The following is a 20,136-nucleotide window of genomic DNA, read 5'->3' as shown; positions in this document are numbered from 1 at the left end:
TAATTTGTGCATCGGTTGCTATAGACTGTGTATGTATGAATTTATGTATGTATGCATGCATTCAGGTGTATGTATTTATGTACATATGTATATATATATATATATATATATATATATATATATATATATATATATATATATATATATATATATATATATATATATATATATATATATATATATAGGGTAGTATGCACAGTACGGAGACAGGGATATTCAGTGTTACTAGGAAAGGTTATGAATTCTCATGCCTATCCCTTTCTCCCTACTCTGCATCCGCTCTATATTTATGTACACACATGCATTAAATACATACTGTACATACATAATATATATATACATGTATATATATGTGTCTGTTCGTGTATGAGTACACGGTAAGTACTATTTTCCCGTAGCTTCCACAGCGGCAATATCAGACATCATTGTAGAAGCACTGGGCGTCTGGCACAACACCAACTGAATAATGCCATTAATTCGGTCTCTACTTGCATAAAACATCCACCGTCGCATCGGTCCCGTTAGCGATCCCTAACCAGCCGGAGAGAGAGAGAGAGAGAGAGAGAGAGAGAGAGAGAGAGAGAGAGAGAGAGATGCTTTTGCGCCTGCTGCCATCTAGCGACAACTTTGTCAAACTTTCCCGTTGCAGCTTTTAAAAAGTTAAGAGATCTTCGGTTCTGCGATCCTTAGACAAAAGACAGAGACTAAGGGAGGAGAGCCTCCCTGCCTGCCTGCCGTCCCGTTAGCAACCCCCCCCACCCCCGCCCTCCCGCGGGAAATTTCATCACTATCATATCATCATTATCAGATCAGGGGGCTTTGCCCCACTCTATCCTCCCTATCCCCGATAAGCCTAACGATGTTTTCCTCTCTCTTTTTTTTTTCCCCTCCTCCCTGGGAAATACATTTCTCGAACTTTAATCCACTTGAAAAAGAATCTTTCTAACTAGTGTGGAGAGAGAGAGAGAGAGAGAGAGAGAGAGAGAGAGAGAGAGAGAGAGAGAGAGAGAGAGAGAGAGAGAGAATATCCTTATCTCATTTTCACTGAGATTTCTTGAACACTCCATCAGGACTTACATTTAAAAAACTCAATCATCCACATAAGCTCTGTACTTCTCCCCTTCATATAACACCGAATATCTTTAATCATGACTGCTTTTTTGTCTCGAAACTGGAAATTAAACTGCCATCGGCCTAGACCTCTTCTGAAATCATCTGGCATTCCTGGGGCCTTTACAGCAGCATTAAAGCCTCTCATAAACTTACGAGCATCATCATACTTAGGAGTGTCAGAAATATGGTTCCACAGTCCCATATGAAAAGAATGGAAGGCCTTTATGTGCTCCTGGGAAATACGAAATCGTGGCGTCTCAACAAAAAGGGGATACTATAGACCTACAAGCGCTAATGACATGAATTAATAAATACTTGCTAAGTACGTCATCTTCAGACAGTGTTATGATTCATAATTACCATCTTCAGACAGTGTTATGATTCATAATTACCAAAGATTGAGAGTAGGAAGTTAACAACACTTGCTCCAAGATAAAAAGATCCCGCGACGGTGCTAACAAAAAGCTCAATAACAATATTTTAAAAAAAATTATGAAGATGGTGACATAAGTACCATCATCTTTACAGATACAGGAAATTCCCAGAACAAAACCAAGTTTTCTAACATATTCAGATATGCTTTTGTTAACTGGCTGCAAAAATTAATTTTTACACTTGAAGGCAGTACAGACTGCTGTCCAACACTGAAACCTACAAGCAGACTAGCACAAGTCGTACAGTAAATCATGGAGTAAAAGTACTTTAAGACATCAGCTCATAGACAGTCATGACTTTGCAGAGTTCAGCCTCATACGCCAATGACTAAGCCACTTGAAGGATTTATTCCAGAGGTCAATTAAGGCTAACATTCACTTCACTTCCAATTATGGGGAACAAAACTCTACAGCAACACCTGCACCATCTCCACGTCGTACATTCTAACACCCAACGCTAACATTCGTACACAGTCTTTAACGTTTAAATTTTAAAGAAGCAGTTTTGGCTCACAAGTTAAAACATCTCTGCAATCGGTTTAAACAAGATTGATCTCGTATTTATTGTCTATGGTCTCCCTCGGATGTACAGTAGCTATCTAGTAAGATTTATACGGATATCAAAAGGAAACCCAACCCATTTTTTTTAAGCATACCGGCTAGAGAGGGATCAATACCAAGGTGCATGTTAAGGGGTTTATACAACACTACAGGGATGGAGACTGTTGCATAATAACTGAAATTAGCCACCCGACATGAACTGGCCTTTAAAACGAGCAAACTATCAAGTAATTTTCCCAAATTTCCGCTCATTGGAAAATATATTTTATTCCAATATAAAAACACTAAACAGCGAAAAATAACAAGAAAAACAATAATAAACAATTGTTTACATAAATGAGATAGCGAATCTATGTCAAGGGATGCGTATGATTACTGCAAACTTGTCACCATTGTACCCCTCACAGGCCCATATACCCTTTCCTCCTATCATGCAACTCATTCAAAGCATTAATTAGCTCTAAGTCACAACTATCATTACAAGACGGCAGTTGGATCTATTATTTAAAGGAAAATTTTAATTTATAAAAAATGTTCTGCACGAAGGTTTAACCTGGTAATTTTTGCCATCTCGACAGTGATTACTGTAACCATATAACGGTCATTATCATCAAATTAAAAACCAAAAAGTATTTTAAGATATATGAGTTGAATATCATAACATAAGCATTGTAATGAATGGAATGGAATGGAATGGAATGGAATGGCCAATGGCCAAACGCTTGGTCCCATGCAGTTATTCAGCGTTGAAAGGGAAATTGAGAGTAAAAAGTCTGACTGGTGTAACAGGAGGAAAACCTCGCAGTTGCACTGTGAAACAATTGTTAAGAGAGGATGGAAAGCAAGATGGAAGAGAGAGAATATGAACGGAGGTGCAGTAAAAGGAATGAAAGGGGTTGCAGCTGGGGAACGAAGAGACGCTGCAAAGAACCTTAAGTAATGCCTACAGTGCACGACGTGAGGTGCACTGACGGCACTACCCAACATACGGTGCAGAGCGTTATAAGAACGTGCGACAACATTAGACAGCCTATTACAAGATGTCAAGTTCCCAGTTTGCTGTGCACTTGCACAAGAGTAAAGAACTAAAATTCTGGCAAATGCAACAAGGTCAAATTCGAGGACGTAAAAAACAGAGCATTCAAAACTTGAATCATGGCTGCAAATACGACAAAGCATAATTCGAAAGCATCAACAATACGCATCCCAAACTTAAGTTATGCCTGGGATACAAAAATACGATAAAATAGAAAGCAACAATCATTAACATTGATTCCATACGGTAACTGACAATATTCTAACAATACCTTCTTAAAAACTTATTTTAAAAATTATCCAAAGCTCTTATTTTTAAACATGGAAGAACCAAGTTAGATCATTTAGGTAAATATTAAATAGAACATTGTATTCAATGACCACACTCATTCTACAGAACACAAAACTCTCAACAGATAACATCTTACACAAATCGCATAAAATTTAAACATTAAAAAGTTTCCTCAAACGAGACAATCGTACTATACATATGAATAAAGACAGGGAAGACCCGCAGTAAAACAGAATTAAAAGCCTCCTCCAAAGCTCTGTCAGTTACCCGTTTCGTCTTAAGACATCATTTCTTCTCATTATTTCATACTGAGGAATTCAATTTGTTCATCCTCCAGAGATCAATTTTGGCTCGAGGTAAAACCTCAAAGTAAAATTGGTTCATTTATATTACGTAAGAATGTCAGTGAACTCTCATCTAGCGGGAAAAGACAGGCCTGGGACACGGCTAAGTACTATAAAGTTTTCGACATATGTACACTAGCACAATCAGCATTTCTCTCTCTCTCTCTCTCTCTCTCTCTCTCTCTCTGATAGGCCTACACAACCACGAAAAACTTCGTCAGAAAAACCTGTTAATTAGTTTACCTAATCTCTCACACTCTCATTTTTTTTTTTTTTTTTTGGTAGCCACACTCATCACGCCAAGTTACGATGGATGGCTCGAACTTTCGGACGGAAACTGGTACAAAACGAGTGGTGATTCATTAGGAATTACCTTAAGCTGCAACAACTATGAATTAATGAACGACAGAACTTGAGTAAAAAAAAAAATCCCTATTGAAGTTAATGAACGAGAGAACCCGACGGAAAATACAAAAACGAAGAACCGCTATTCGAGTAACGCACGAGAGAACTCGATGAAAAAGTCAAATGAATCACTATTTGAGTGAAGAACGAGAGAACTCGAGTAAAATACAAAAACGAATCCCTGTTTCAGTTAATGAACGAAAAAACTCGAGAAAATAGATAAAAACGAACCACTCAGTTACTGAATTAGAGAACTTGAGTAAAAACCAAAAATGAATCCATATTTGAGTTAATGAACGAGAAAAATCGAGGGAAAAAACAAAAAACGAATCGCTATTCGAGTAATGAGCGAGAGAACTCGAGTAAAATGACAAAAACGAATCACTATTCAAGTTACTTAACGAGGTATCTCGAGTAAAAAGACAAAAACGAATGCTATTTGAGTTAATGAACTAGAGAATTCGAGTAAAGAGACAAAAACGAATCACTATTTAAGTTAATGAGCTACAGAATCAGAGTAAACACACAAAAGCGAATCAATATTTGAGTTAATGAACGAGAGTAAACAGATAAATGAGTCACTATTTGTCGCCAGGGAAAACAACTGTGATTAACATAGCTTCCTTCGACAAACCTTCCCTTCCACTGCTCTTTACTGGCACAGGTTTCTCACCATATTCTCTATCTCTAGTGAGAATGTTTCTTTTCACTCAGACAATACGAAGTCTGTGCCATACAAGTCCAAATAAAGCCTTCCTTCATTTATTACAAGATGCCTTATGTGAGCGAATGTGTACTTCTAATGAGTTTATTGTTACGCTCTAAGAATGCTAACAGCCACGGATATGCAGCTCTTACGTTACAGCACTTCCAGTCATTCCTTCATGTTTAACTAAAAGCCACAATCGTATGGTAAACATTGCAGTTACATACATACGAAAATATATATATAACGTAGGCATACACACATACATACATACATATATATATATATATATATATATATATATATATATATATATATATATATATATATATATATATATATATAATTATATGTATTGTGTGTATATATATACAACACATATATAAAAAAATTCCTTGGGAATAACTGACACCTAAGGGGGAATTACAACTGTTTGCAAGGCGAATTACAATTGATAACTGTACCTGCGTCAGGATTCGAACCTGGGTCTTTGGTTTCGATACAGTGTTAGACGATCGCCTTGAGTGTGTGTGTGTGTGTGTGTGTGTGTGTGTGTGTGTGTGTGTGTGTGTGTGTGTGTGTGTGTTTATGATAAAGGACCATTTCCTCATAACCATGAATTTACTATACCAGTAATCTAACTTGAAGACACCGAATTTATACTTTAATAAAGTTAAACCCTACAAAAAATGCGCAAGTACAAGACCCTGCCCTCAACACTAATCGATCTATATTGAGGATGATTTTCGCGCCGATAGTGAGCCAGGGGAGTTTCATAAGCAATTGTGCTACTTTCTTGAGCACAGGCCAACATTTAGTCTAGCAGCTTTTTATAAGCTCGTCTGAGCCAAAGGCTCAAGCGAGCTTTTCTGGTCAAAGTTTGTCCGAAGTCGGTGTGATTGTAAAGTGCCTACCTGTCCGTATGTTTGTTTTATGTCTGTAAAACTTCTCACATCGTTTACTTTACCTAATTCACTTCTACTGTAAATGCTGATACAGGCAATTCGAAGAATAGATCAATAAAACTTGTTAAATAAATACTGTCGTTCTTCTGGTTACGGACAGAGGTCCTCGTTTTGGGAAACATCCTAGATAAAGTTGCTCATAGAGGTCGTATCGTCCCTTTGCTAGTTTCCGGTTTGATTTTGGGCAAAAGCACGAACATACATACTTTCTTATAAACACAAACACATACACACATTATATATATACTATATATATATATACTGTTTATATATATATATATATATATATATATATATATATATATATATATATATATATATATATATATAGTATATCCTGGGTCATTTTCATGACATAAAAAAAATACTCGTGAAAAAAGAGGTTCAATTGTGTAATAAAGGGCCACGCCCACTTTTAGGAGAAAATGGTGAAAACAAGGCACGTTCATTTAACAAAGCGGTTCACGTGAGCGAAGAGGCACACAGGGATCATGTTATTTTTCTTAGTTACAATAAAGTAGATTACGAATACTTACGTTTCAAAAATTCAGCCTACACACTGCGCACTACTATGGGTTCGACAGTCTGTTTTTACCTATTTTCTGTTTGTTGTTGTGTCACTGGCGGTGATCAGATACCTTCTTTGTATTCTTCATCTGCTCACGTATCAATCGTTTGTGAGTTGTCGTCATAAGTTCATAACAGAAACAAATCAATTCATCAGTTACAGCATGTCAAAGTCTCATCTCAATTAACCCCCAAAATTCTATAATGAGCCAACTAATTACACTTCGCATTCATTAGTAATCTGTTGTCGTTACTAACAACATTTACTACTAATTACAATTCGCATTCATTAGTAATCTGTCATTATCACTGACAACATTTACTACCATGTCTTGGATCCTACAAGCACGACAAGTTTCACTTTCATTTAAAGAGATTCGTGTACACGGTGCTTCATGTACATGACAACGTTTACCAAGTTGCACGCCATTGTAGTATTACCGGGTACTCAAGATACAATTACAAGGCGGGGAAGATTTTAAAACATGGTCCCACACTTTCTCAATGTAATTCTCCTCGGATATGCCCCTGTAATTTGTCATGTTACGTAACTTCAAGCCACAAACATGACAACTCTTACAATACTTAAAAGCTATTTCGTAACGACACACACGTAATAATAATCAAAAAAATATGCAAATTCAAACAATAACAATGAAAGTTGAAGTAGTAATAAAAAATAATCACAAGTTAAAAATATACAGAAACTAAGGTGATAATATTAATAAAACACTTCCTTTACAACAAATTTTCCATTCGTAGAAGTTAAATCTGCATGTTTTATAAGCAAACAACTTATTCTGCGCACTGACACAATCTCCATCAGTTCTCAGTTCACATTCACAGCGTAAATTACTACCGTATTCCGCACGTCATTATCAAGTCTAATGTTCGATGAAAATTAACGTGCAACAGTTGACACATTCGTTGCGAATTACACGATTTATCTGGCCGTGATCTGCAGCTTGTTGACATCTGGCGTTCACAAACTCAATAACCCACATGCGGGAGGATCATTACCTTGCTTATCGTGACATGATCGTGACATCGGATACGTAAGTCAAACAAGCTGTCAAATAACCGATGCCGATTTTAATCTTCATTGATGGAGTTGTCAATCGGATGAGCGATTTTATATTTGTGGTCCCGGGTGCGCGTTTTTTAACTGCTCTTCGTGGCAAGCTTCATATTATCTTCAATGTGTACCATTCACAACATATCGCTCTATTTTATTACCTTGACCAATTCCCAACAAAAATATAAACTTTTTCATTTTCATTTTTGTAGAACGTTTTCCTTATATATATACCATTATCAGGAACATCCTCCTGATTTTTTATTTAACATAATTACTCAAATCTTCCAAAGATTTATTCCTCAGAACACTACTTATAGTTATTCTTTCTCACTTTTTTTTCCTCTGCCTTCTCTGTTTTCCTGAAAGAAACGGTCTTCGTTGAGCATCACACACACACGTCGTCGAAGTAACCTCTTACACCAAACTGTATATGGCCGAGATGAGAGAGGAAAATAACAGTGATGGTGGTGGGAGGGTACAAGGATGTGGAAAAGGAAGATCCTCATATATGGCAACTTTACTTTGGTCTTCAGTGGTGAAATAAATTACGGACACGCTAGGCAAATGTCACTGTTAAGGATGAAGGTGAAGATGAACTTCTACATTAAACTTTGATCATTATTAAACATGATGATGATGATGATCACTACAGACTAAGGGCTTTTCAGAAACAGCAACCGCTTATGTATTGAGGATATATTTTAATATTGCAGTTTCCACATACCCAATTTTAGGCCTACCGTAGACTCCTAATCTCCGTGACCCGCTCCTTTAAGCCCTTTCCACGAAGCCCGGAGCAAGATCAACAACAGATAATGAATGTCATTTAGTATAGACATTTAGCGTTAACCCAATAAGATTAGGAAATAGAACGTTTGACTGACTTACTTAATACTATAATACACTGGCATTACAACAAGTATGGCCACTGTCACCGACGACGAGTCTGACGGGGCTAAACAAGCTACGGGTGCAGATTAGCCGGTACGAAGAGATGGGGTGCGGGGTGGGGGGCGGTGTAACACGTTCTATACGAACGCCCCATTGTGACCTCGTGATGCGTGGGATGAGAATGCTGTCATAGTTATCGCCCTTTTAGGGAAAGTGTCTACCCACACGCAAACACAGCCCATGCGAAGGGATGGTTACGCTACATAGACCGGTTTGGGAAAGCTACTCAGACCTATAATTGATGTCTGTTCCGGAAATAATGTAAAAAATGTGCAGAAAGAGTAAATAAATACGCATCATTACAGTCCAAAGTTCAGTTAGTTATTCGGTCACAGTATGCGGCTTCAGTTGTGGTTGGTAACTGCCAACCTTAGGCAAGAGCAATTATGTTCTATTTCAATTATTTTTCTTTATTTTTACAGTAAAGAACGGAGAAACCAAATCAGATACAGACATAAAAAGTGGGTATACGAAAGGCAGGTTTTGTAATATTTATTTACTGCAGGCTCATTCTAGCAGGTCCAGTTAAGTCTTCAGCGAAGGAAGGGATTTCAAGCAACACGTCAATTTCTTGCACAAATAACGGCCTGGCCCGCAATTAACAACCACCAGCAAAGTTAATCGTTAAGACACACTCACAAACGTAGTGTTGTGTATGCGTGTTAATTTGCGTATGAGCATGTCTCATTTCTTAATATTAACGAAAGAATAAATGCACAACTATTTCATAAAAATGGTCTTTACAACAGTACGTAAACACGGACAGACAGACATACAGAGACACACAAAAAAATATATATAGGCTATATACTGCATTATATATATAATATATATATATATATATACAGTATATATATATATATATATATATATATATATATATATATATATATATATATATATATATATATATATATATATATATATATATATATATATATATGTAAGCCACAAATATCGTTCCACAGGCCTACTCACTAACAAAAACGGGGTCGAACGCACTGAAAAGTAACATGAAGAGGAGCCACAAAACCAACAAAAGGCAACAAGTTGGAAGACAGAAGTAACATAGCCGACTAAACCTATTCAACAAAGCTGCAACAGAGACCTACAGGTGTATAAAGTCAAAACGGAAAGACTTGTCACAACTGACGTACACCACTGGAAGAGAAGGTAATAAAATTGCACATATGATTTTCAAATCATAAGGACGACCAACTTGTCGTGGGAAGAAAGTCCTAATGAAAACTGAATGCAACTCGATTGAGCGAATCAACAGTAGAAGACACAGTGGGAAAACAATTCAGATGAAAGGAAAAGGGGAAAAAGTGAGAGGAGGGAGGGAGGGAGAGGGAGAGAAGAGAGAGTGCGAGGGAGGAGAAGAAAAAGAAGAGGAAGAATGACTGAGGTGACCCAGCGTCACTCGAAAGGCACTGATGGTAATCACTGTGATTTACATTCTCTTTTGTGGAACGGGGGAAACAATGTGCTTCGATGGCATTGTCACCTAAGGGTTTTAAATGAAAAACTGTGTTCTAAACGACAGCCAGTCCGTACAGACAGAGCAAAATAAATATTCCAGCCCAGAAAACTTGACGGTGTCAAAGACAAAGTCAACCCAGAATCACTTACCGGCGGGCGGGCCTTTGAGGGTTTAGTGTCAGTGCTTAGCGAAGTGGGGTCACGCAACAAAAACTCAGCGATGTACACTCGCACACAACACACACTGCACTGCCGTCCTGCTCGTGTCGGCGGTTTCGCCTCCCTCGGCCCTCGCCAGTAACGGAGGCGGCGGTGGTGGTGGCTGCTGCTGCTGCTGCTGCTGCTCCTGCTGGCCTCAGTAGGCGCCGCTGGCTGGCCCGACAGCCCTACACCAACCCTAGCACCACCACCCACAACAGCCCATAGACCGGTCCTTTTACAGTAGATTTCCGAGGACGATCCGATGCAAAACGGATGGTGCCTTTGCATGCGGACCGGCGCATTCGCGGACGGTCAGAGCTCCGTCAACGAGAACCATATTTCCAAGGGCGAAAGATAAAGAGCAATGACAAGAGACAAAAAATCTATGAAGTGGCCGGCGCACACGACCCAAGATCTGCGCACCCTGCCAGACACTCCATCTCTCCATGACCCCCCGCATCCCCTCCCCTTCTCATCCTCTTCCTTCAGACCCCTTTCAGCCAAGTGCTGAATCTTGTATTGCGATACATGGACGACGCCAAAGCCGATAACAAGGGATGGCGACGACCCCTTCTGCAGACATCCCGGGACTCGGACGTCAAATCTATGAACATTACCATCACCGCAAGTCCATAGGCTCTGACAAAATCCCCTGTCATGACTGCAGCCTACTCCTCCTCCTCCTCTCCCTCCTCCCATCCGTTCCTCCACTCGTTCCAGTTTGAAAATCGGCTGCCAGATGTCCATACAACCGGTAGACTCTGCTTTAAATCCGAGTCCCGGAAATGCTTCCTCAATGCGCCAAACCGAAAGCACATCGAAATTAAGAAAATGTAAAGAAAGAAGGAAATTCGTAAGTACAGTGTTTATCTAATTAGGTATCGATCTATACACCGCCCGGATCAATATTGGTGTTTGATAGGAGGCGGCGATCATACCATTTTCTAGCGGACACCTGTCGCTCGGTTTCCCCTCGGGTGGTGGAACAGGTAGATATACTGTAGATAGATAGATAGATAGACAGACAGACAGACAGATAGATAGATAGACGGATACACACCGTGCACAACAACACGCAGAGGGGAAAGCATGATCACAAGAAGTAGCGATGTAGAATTTTCTTCATCTCTGACGCGGCAAAGGAGATATTGATACTGTAAGAGGAACGTGCAACAATACACACGGACGAGTGTGCACACGATCCCAGATGAAACGAGGAGTTGCCCAAAATAAACTCTCCTCCCTTTTGAGTACCATCTTCGTATTGCAACTTTTCCAAAGCTCTTCCGGAATAGAAAAGCAACAAAGGAAGGAAAAGACCTATCATGAATAGATCTCCGCTTGAAGGGGTGACTGCAGAGAGAGAGAGAGAGAGAGAGAGAGAGCGTTCAAGAGACTGGTCCACAAAGGACTCGAAACAAACATGAATACTAAATACCACTAACTGTGAATCCGTGGATAACTAATATATTAGATCTTGTATATAATGAATGCAAATCAGTTATGGTTTGTGAAAAAGCGATGACAATGGAGCAATTCCACAAATGAAAACTCATTTCCTTTACTATTCATATTCCACTTCCTACATACAATAGAATAAAGTCCAATGATACGTAAAAAAAAACTAGGACACTATAGTATTCTAGGATGGCATTGTGAAGTAGTAAATTTACTCAAAACTATTACTATTCTCTCTCTCTCTCTCTCTCTCTCTCTCTCTCTCTCTCTCTCTCAAAAGCTCTACTCTCTAATTCCTAAAATAATTATTTCAAAAATAATTACTTTAAAATTCTCCATTTAAAAATCAAAATCTTTAAGTTCTCCATGTTAAATTCATCAAATAAATAATAAATAAATAAATATGATATTCCTACAGTAAATTCTGTAAACCCATGTTCTGCAATAGGCTACTGGAGAGTGAGCAAGCCATTTCCCCTAATTGGGGTTAGCTCCAGAAAGAAAAAGAACTCAATACAAGTCACTGCCACATTCATCTCTTACCTGCAGAATCAATGAGAATACATGAGTAAAAATATTAACATGAGTTACCCCACGCCTACACAGAACACTCATCAGTAGTGCAATGAACACTCCCAAGTTGCTTCCACTCCCAGATATTGTGGCAATTTGGTTCCAATACCACTTCAGCTCCCTCTGTTCATCATTATGTAGGTTTTCCTTCCTTTCTTCCTTCCAACGCTTTCGTATTATACTATTTATTCACTGCCAAATCGTCCTTCATTGTTCAGCTTGTAACCAAACCATCTGCAACATTCTGATCTATCTCTTCACTTGTACTGCCCTTCTTACCACTGCCTTGTATCAACATATTCCTCAACCTTACAATCATTACCAATTTACGTGAAACGCAAACAAACCATCTCAACGGCTTTAACCTTCTTCCTTTTACGTGCACTCGACAGCCAAACCTTATTTACATAAAGGAGAAATGGCTCAACAATCTCTCTTAACATTCAAGCTTTACCATACACGCTGCTACCTTCCCAGCTTCATCTATTCTGTGAATGACCTCTCTTCTCATCCCATAATCATCCGTCACATTTATTACCAAATGCCTATATCAATAGATCGCTTCGGTTCTTCCACCTTCCATATTATCTTTTACTGCTCTGACTTCCTGGATTCCACAACACTGAGTTTGTAGAGCGGGGGTCAACACAACGCTTCTATGTCTTGTGTATGCATATGAAACACTGATACTGTGGTTCTCTGCATAGGTGGTTTATCTTGAAAAAAGTTAAGTATATCTTAGTTTAACCAGACCACTGAGCTGATTAACAGCTCTCCTAGGGCTGGCCCGAAGTACTAGATTTATTTTACGTGGCTAAGAACCAACTGGTTACCTAGCAACGGGACCTACAGCTTATTGTGGAATCCGAACCACATTATGACGAGAAATTAATTTCTATCACCAGAAATAAATTCCTCTAATTCTTCATTGGCCGGTCGGAGAGTCGACCGCTGGGCCAACAGCGTGCTAGCCGAGAGCTCTACCCACCCCTCCAATGGTTTATCTTGAAGGCAGCTGTAGACGAAAGAACGTGGAAATACATAATATAGGCATATATATATATATATATATATATATATATATATATATATATATATATATATATATATATATATATATATATATATATATACATACATACATACACATACATATTTATGTATGTATGTATGTATGTATGTATACGTATATTCACAAATATTTCCCTACTAGTATATACCAACAGAGCCCCATATATACAGGATATAATGATGACGGGGAGGTGGAGATGGCTTGAATATGTCCTTCGCACCACCTAGGGGGATAATAGTATGTGATCGATGAGACAGGAGTCCTGAAATGAGTGGAGATTTGTGGAAGTGAAAGAGAATGAAATATATCTGCGTCGCTCAGCGAGGGAGGCGATGATGATGATGTAACACGGAATTCATGGACTAAATGGGCAAAATTATCTGAAACACAAGCTATGCCACATCCATTAGGGACCAATTTAATTACTCTTCCTAAAATTTTCTGTTATTTCTTATTGCTAATATCAAATTAGCTATTATAAATGATACGAGCAACTACCCAAGCCAGGTTTCTGAACTTGGGCCTTTTTAGACAGTGATATATATATATATATATATATATATATATATATATATATATATATATAGAGAGAGAGAGAGAGAGAGAGAGAGAGAGAGAGAGAGAGAGAGAGAGAGAGAGAGAGAGAGAGAGAGAGAGAGAGACATATATTAAATATATATTATATATATATATATATATATATATATATATATATATATATGCACATACACATAATATCAATATATATGGACATAAAAATACTTTCCATACTTTAGACATCCGCAAACAGGTACGTCATATGCTTCACATCATTAAAAACACCGAAAACGTGTCTGCAGAAAACACAAACATAATTACCTCAGCTCGTCATACTGACATTTCTATGAATAGGACGTTACTCTCCTTCCTGCAGAGTGGTGGGAGTATTGGGAAATATTCTTTGAAATGCCTTGGCTATCAAGAAACTCCTCATAATCAGTGAATATTACTGAGAAAATTTCTTTAATTGGAGTTTTCGAGACTTTATACGTTCGTACACATACACCTACACACACAAATATATATATATAATATATATAATATACTGTGTATATGTGTGTGTGTGTTTGTACAAAATCATGTTAAACTCTAACCTGAGAAATTTTCTCAGTAATATTCACTTATCATAAGGAGTTTCTTGATGTCACAGGCGTTCCAAAGGATACTTCCCAAAATTCCCATGATTCTAGGATGGAGAATTTGAAATGAATTGAATCTAGAATTTAGGGAAAAGACCAAGCACTGGGACCTACAAGGTCATTCAGAGCTGGAACGGAAATTGACAGTAAAAGGTCTGAAAGGTGTAAAAGTAGGAAAACCTTGCAGTTGCACTATGAATCAATTGTTAGGAGACGGTGGAAAGTAAGATGGAAGAAAGAGAATATGAAAGGAGGTACAGTAAAAGGAACGAAAGGGGGTTGCAGCTAGGGCTGCAGGCATGCTGCAAAGAACCTTAAGTATAATGCCTACGGTGCACAGCATGAGGTGCTCTACCGCCGCAACTCCCCTACGAGGAACACGTTTTTAATGTTGTTTTGTTCGTGAAGCGAAAATCACACGTACGCCATACCTTTCTGAACATATGTAAAGTATTAAAGGTATCTGTAATTCCGTATGTAACGAGTCACACACGCGCGCGCGCACACGCACACACACACATATATATATATATAATATATATAAAATGCAAGTTTCCCAAATGCTCAACTATTTCGGTACCAGCTAAAATATTGACAAGAGACCTCGAGCCGACTGACACATCGACGTTTTGAAGTCGAATGGAATCCAATTACAAAATCGATAAAGGTCTTCCAGGAATATTCCATGGACGAATTTCCTCCAAAATACGATGAAAAAATCAACGTACCATGTGTTCACGTCCTTCAAACATTTCCAACAGGTACGAGTGATTTAAGTTTTAAAAAATCACATCATGTACTCTCCAGTGATCATAGGGAGCCTAATGCAATGATGCAAATCTAATTTAGATGCGTTGAGGAAAGTTGAGACTCTCGCTTGGGGAAAAGGATGGAAACTTAAGAATATGTCGAGTACGAGACTACACGAGACAGTCACGTTTACATGCTAGACGTATTCAGTGGACGTGCGTACAGCCTGTGTTTATGCAGAGTATACACAACCAGATGTAGGCAAGTATGCGAGATCCAGAAAAAATAGAACCTCGTCATTCAAACTGTTTCAAAAAGAGAGAAAATGAAATCCAGTCTGCCAAAACAAAATTACATTAATGATTTATCCATAACAAAATGAAATTTCGAACAATAAAGGTAATTCTTTTGTACTGCGGTCCTCACAATGAAAGAATGGGATGCAGATTTCAATATTGTGGCGCAATAAAAACGATTGTGTTAATTCCTAAATCAAAAGGCTTGGAACTTTGTATAAATTATCTCCCAACTAAACGACGTCCTTATGTATATCAGTTTCCCGACTGTTAACCTGAAATTATAGTGACGTTATCTAAACTGAATCAGGTTTGTAAAGGGAATTCCAATTTCCTGGTTTGGTCATATTTCAAATGTCTGACCTAAAACGACAGTGCGTGAGTCTAGAATTGTCAATGAAAAATTGGCAGAGTTGAGTTTATAAGTTTGCATGCTTCTACACTAGATTTTAGGAAATTAAAAAAAAAGAATGAAGAATCTCGAGGTAGTATCCTGTACATAATCAATGGACTTGAACTTTAGGTACTGCTAATCTCACAAAATGAGACTTTCATATATTTGTCAGTTCTCGAGAAAATGCATAAACATGCTGCCAATTCCAACTTGACTGATATTTGAACACAAGCATTTTGTCCTTCAGCAACCGGGTTTGAAACTAAAATAAAAATTAAATGTGCCTAATTACATTCGTTCTAAAGTAAAAAGGTTAAAATAACAAGAACTTCTATCCCTTTTGTTTTCTAATTATTTGTTCTTGGTAAATACAGCTCATTACGATTAAACTGTGAAGAGAGGAAACCATGGTGACTACCAACCAAACTCTTAAAAAAAATCTATAGGCTCTGGGTTTCCAAAAGTCAGCCGCTATGACCTGATAAACGAACCTAATACAGTAAACATCTAGAATAAAAAAAAAAAAAAGGATATTCATCCATTGCACCAAACTAATCCTCAAGGTTCCTACCTACTGAATAGCACAATGGAAGTAACACCAGTGGCCTTTGCCTACTACTTAAAATGTAGCTGACATACAGCACTGATGCAGGTGATTATCTGCTTGGTAATAGAGACTGTATAAGCATGTATGAAATAAACCTTTATTTCATATATGCTTATATCAGTTATAATGTGGTGTGACGAACAGGTTCAGATAAACTTCCCTGTAGCCCCTACTGAGGAGCTCAGCATTTACTATCAATATAGGTCCTCCTTTTGTTGCAACAGGAGTAATGGCAATGGTAATGGCTTTTTTTTTTCCACAATTACAAAATTTACTATTACCATTTTTATTAATATCATTATTATACCGCCCCATTTTGAAAGTATAACATTGCTGTCCACAATTTTATTCTTCTATGAGCCCTGCCCTCGGATAATCTGGACAAACTTTGAAATTTTAAACACATAAGACCATACTGAAGGAACGAATATTTCAAACAGGTACCTACCACACCTATGCTCACTATACAGTATATGTCAAAAAATTACTCTCTAGTTCAAAAGTGCCATTAAAAGAGGCCAAGCTGTGGAAAAGGAACCTCCGCTATGTACAGTGAAGACATCATTCTAGGTATTCATCATTTCCACTCAAGTCTCCCCAAAGACAGAATATCTCATTACGAGGCAGAATCATCCCTCCATCTATATTTTGTCCAATACAATGTGTCAATTTCATAGATTATTTGGACCCTTCAATCATAGCCACACCATTTTAGACTAACATCTTTTTACTGATGGACCACAACGTGACTTTCGAAAGATATTATAAGGAATCTTTTAAGAGAAACTTTGCTCTGTTGAATTTTCACTCTCAATGCTCTAGGAATAAGAACCCATGTCAGCACATGGCTTGCTTGATCGTAACTAACTTATTATATACAGCATTCTGGAAAAAACACCATATCTGAAGTCCTGTATAGGTTCTTAAAACAGTGGATGATTGGGGTGAGATTTTAAATATCAAATAAAAATATATATAAAAAAGTTTTCTGATACCTCACAGGCCTATTTGCTTTACTTAATAAGACCTCCCTGTGAGTAAACGTAATGGGGGTCACATATAGAAATTACAAAATTAGGAGGAAGGAGCATGGGCTGCCAATACCCTCTGGGGATAGTAATAAAGGGTATGACATACAGTCTAACCATGATATGTTTCATTAGTGATAAAGATGACATCTATGTAACCATATGTATGCAAACACTTATCCTCTGCATTTTATGAGGCCATAGGTCAACTAAAGTTTGGGGGTTAAAGACAGCACAGTCAGCAAGAACCCAAAACCCCAAGTTAGGTTAGGATAGGATACATCTCTGTATTTTACTCTACCGTTTATTGTGCTCTTGATCATGTTAAACTGAGGCCAAGAGGGACAAAGTTCCCAGTTGAGTCATGAAGGGCGTGAGACTCTAGGTTTAGTTAAATCTGGATGCAACAGATTTATCAGGCCTACTGTAATTTTCTTCCTTCAACAAAAGCTGGATTTACACTATCGTATAACAGAAATAAGTAAACCAACCATTTTCGTCAGAAACAAACTTAAAGTTCACCTAAACTACATCGTAAACTGACGTTTTACCGAAAAAGGTGAACACAGCTTGACTTAGGCTAGCGTAACCTAGCCTACGGGAAATCTATTTTTGATAAAAGTTTAAGCTATTTTTCACGGCCTAAGAAAATTAATTCCAAAATTTAAAAAATCATTAATGCTTTACTTGAATACTTACGTATGAGAGGAGTTGTGCTTCTGTAAACTCTGCTTCACGAGGCCCCGAACGGCATTAACCCTAGGCCTAGGATATTCAAACTTTGGTCACTGGTGAATTCACTTTAAAATCAAGAAGATACTTCACAAAATTTGTACAATTCAAGCAACTCAAAGCATGACAAAATCTCGACATGAATAATTCCCTTGAAACTTCTGTTTAACCACAGTCATGATAACAAACATTAGGACCAAAATCGTTCCGTTACTGCCAAGCGACGAAGTTGTTCTGCGTTTATCTTCATTAGATGATCAGAATCAGGTGAAAACTTCTTAGTACTGTTTCTCGAAAATTGCCAGTTTTACCATATTTACTGTATATAGTGTGGTGAATATATCATGAATTTCTGATTCATCTCTTTTTATTCCAGATTTCATTTATCTGACTGTTAATCCATTTTACCATAGTGTAAAAAGATATATCTTAGTGCAAATCAGATTTCTTACAAAATGTGAGTAATTTTGTACAGTATCAGTAGCCTACTGTAGCTATTATATAACAACGATATATGGATAATGATTATTTTCATCCACCCGTTGTAATAAGTATATGACGTAATAAATAGATGGATACATGCATGCAATGGTGTTCCACATCATAGGATTCTCCGTATATAAAAAAAACTAAATGGACTATAATATTATTACCAACAGTACCCCATATGGTCAGCTTTTCCTGGGGCAGTTGAGGTTTTCATAGAAGCCAACCCTGTCACTTTGATAAGCGATCAAGCAAGCATGATTTCACCTTAAATGGGCGTGCTATTTAGCAACGATAAATCCATATTGTTTTCTTTATGGATGGATGACTGCTATATTTTTAGACTTCCAAACTCGAAGCCCACTCAAGAGCATCACAAGACACCAAACATCCGCTCCCCTGTTAAAGATTCAGTATCCTTTTGGGGTAAATGTCGACCAGAAGCGGTTACTCAAAAAGAAATTGGTGAAGTCTGTCCTCCAATGGGACCTAACTGTTCACCTTGCATTTTCTGTCACAAGAATCCCTGTGACGCTCCTTGAAAAGGTAGGCGATACTGCAATCATTCGTATAAAAATATTTATTAAAGGTAAATGGGACTGTTTTAGACATGATTCACAATCACATTAAGAACATTATTGTCTTCTGTTGTTCAAATTCATTGTGCTTGAGCTTGCCATTCTTGCTCCCGATTGGCTTGTAGTACGTAAACAAAATTACCTGTAGTTGGTTAATCATTATTGCACCATCCAGGATTAAGAGAGTACTAATCCTGGCACCATCATTGTAAAGGTATGTTTCGTATGTTTTGTTAGCAATTTATTGAGAATTACACCCAATTCTATACTATATGTTTTTTTATGTATATGTTAACACTGTGACTGAAAGGGCATGATTTCCTCTTTTGACCAGTTTCGTTAAGGTTAATTTAGTTTCGTTTGGAAAAAAAAATATTGGTACTAGATACACTGTTGGTGAAGCTAAGGATAAGCCTTGGTCTTAAAAGATTTGATATTCGCATTCAATGTTTTTCGTTGAATATGCCCCTGAATATCTACCAAAATAGGCTCTTTTTTAAATCTTGTGGACATATTATGAAAGTGACCTTGAAATTGAAATCCTAGTAAATGGATTGCAGAAGTATACCAACTATCACAGTAAGCTACTAAAGAAGCCCACGCCGAAAATGCGCAAAATACGGTAATGGTTATCAGGAATTTTCTGGAGGAAAAGAAAATCAGCTTTTTTAATTGGACTTAATCACTGTATATAATATGTAGTAAAATGTTTAAAAAAAGAGTTGAGCCAAGTTGTTCCAAAAACTATAGATCAGTAACTGCCTCCCTCCTCCCCCCAGCCCCCGGGTGTGTGTGTGTGTGTGTGTGTGTGTGTGTGTGTGTGTGTGTGTGTACGCGCGCTCGTGCGCGA

General features: G+C 37.8%; 1 protein-coding gene across 17 annotated transcripts in view; it reads right to left on the bottom strand.

The window, feature by feature from the left end:
* LOC136839275 (popeye domain-containing protein 3-like) overlaps window positions 1-18,464 on the bottom strand; it is a 465,954-nt gene extending 447,490 nt beyond the window's left edge. For 14 of the 17 annotated variants that reach the window (XR_010853282.1, XR_010853283.1, XR_010853281.1 and 11 more), the window contains exon 1: window positions 10,084-10,562. The gene's annotated coding sequence lies outside the window, so the exon portion shown is untranslated. Of the gene's footprint in view, window positions 1-10,083; window positions 10,563-18,189 lie in introns of those variants that run through there. The other 3 variants (XM_067105086.1, XM_067105088.1, XM_067105090.1) reach the window with 2 other exon arrangements.
* Between the last annotated feature and the right edge of the window lie 1,672 nt (window positions 18,465-20,136).

Source organism: Macrobrachium rosenbergii, chromosome 6 (genome assembly GCF_040412425.1).
Source record: "Macrobrachium rosenbergii isolate ZJJX-2024 chromosome 6, ASM4041242v1, whole genome shotgun sequence".
In the NCBI taxonomy this organism is placed as follows: Eukaryota; Metazoa; Arthropoda; class Malacostraca; order Decapoda; family Palaemonidae; genus Macrobrachium; species Macrobrachium rosenbergii.
This window is presented reverse-complemented; position numbering and strand designations above follow the sequence as displayed.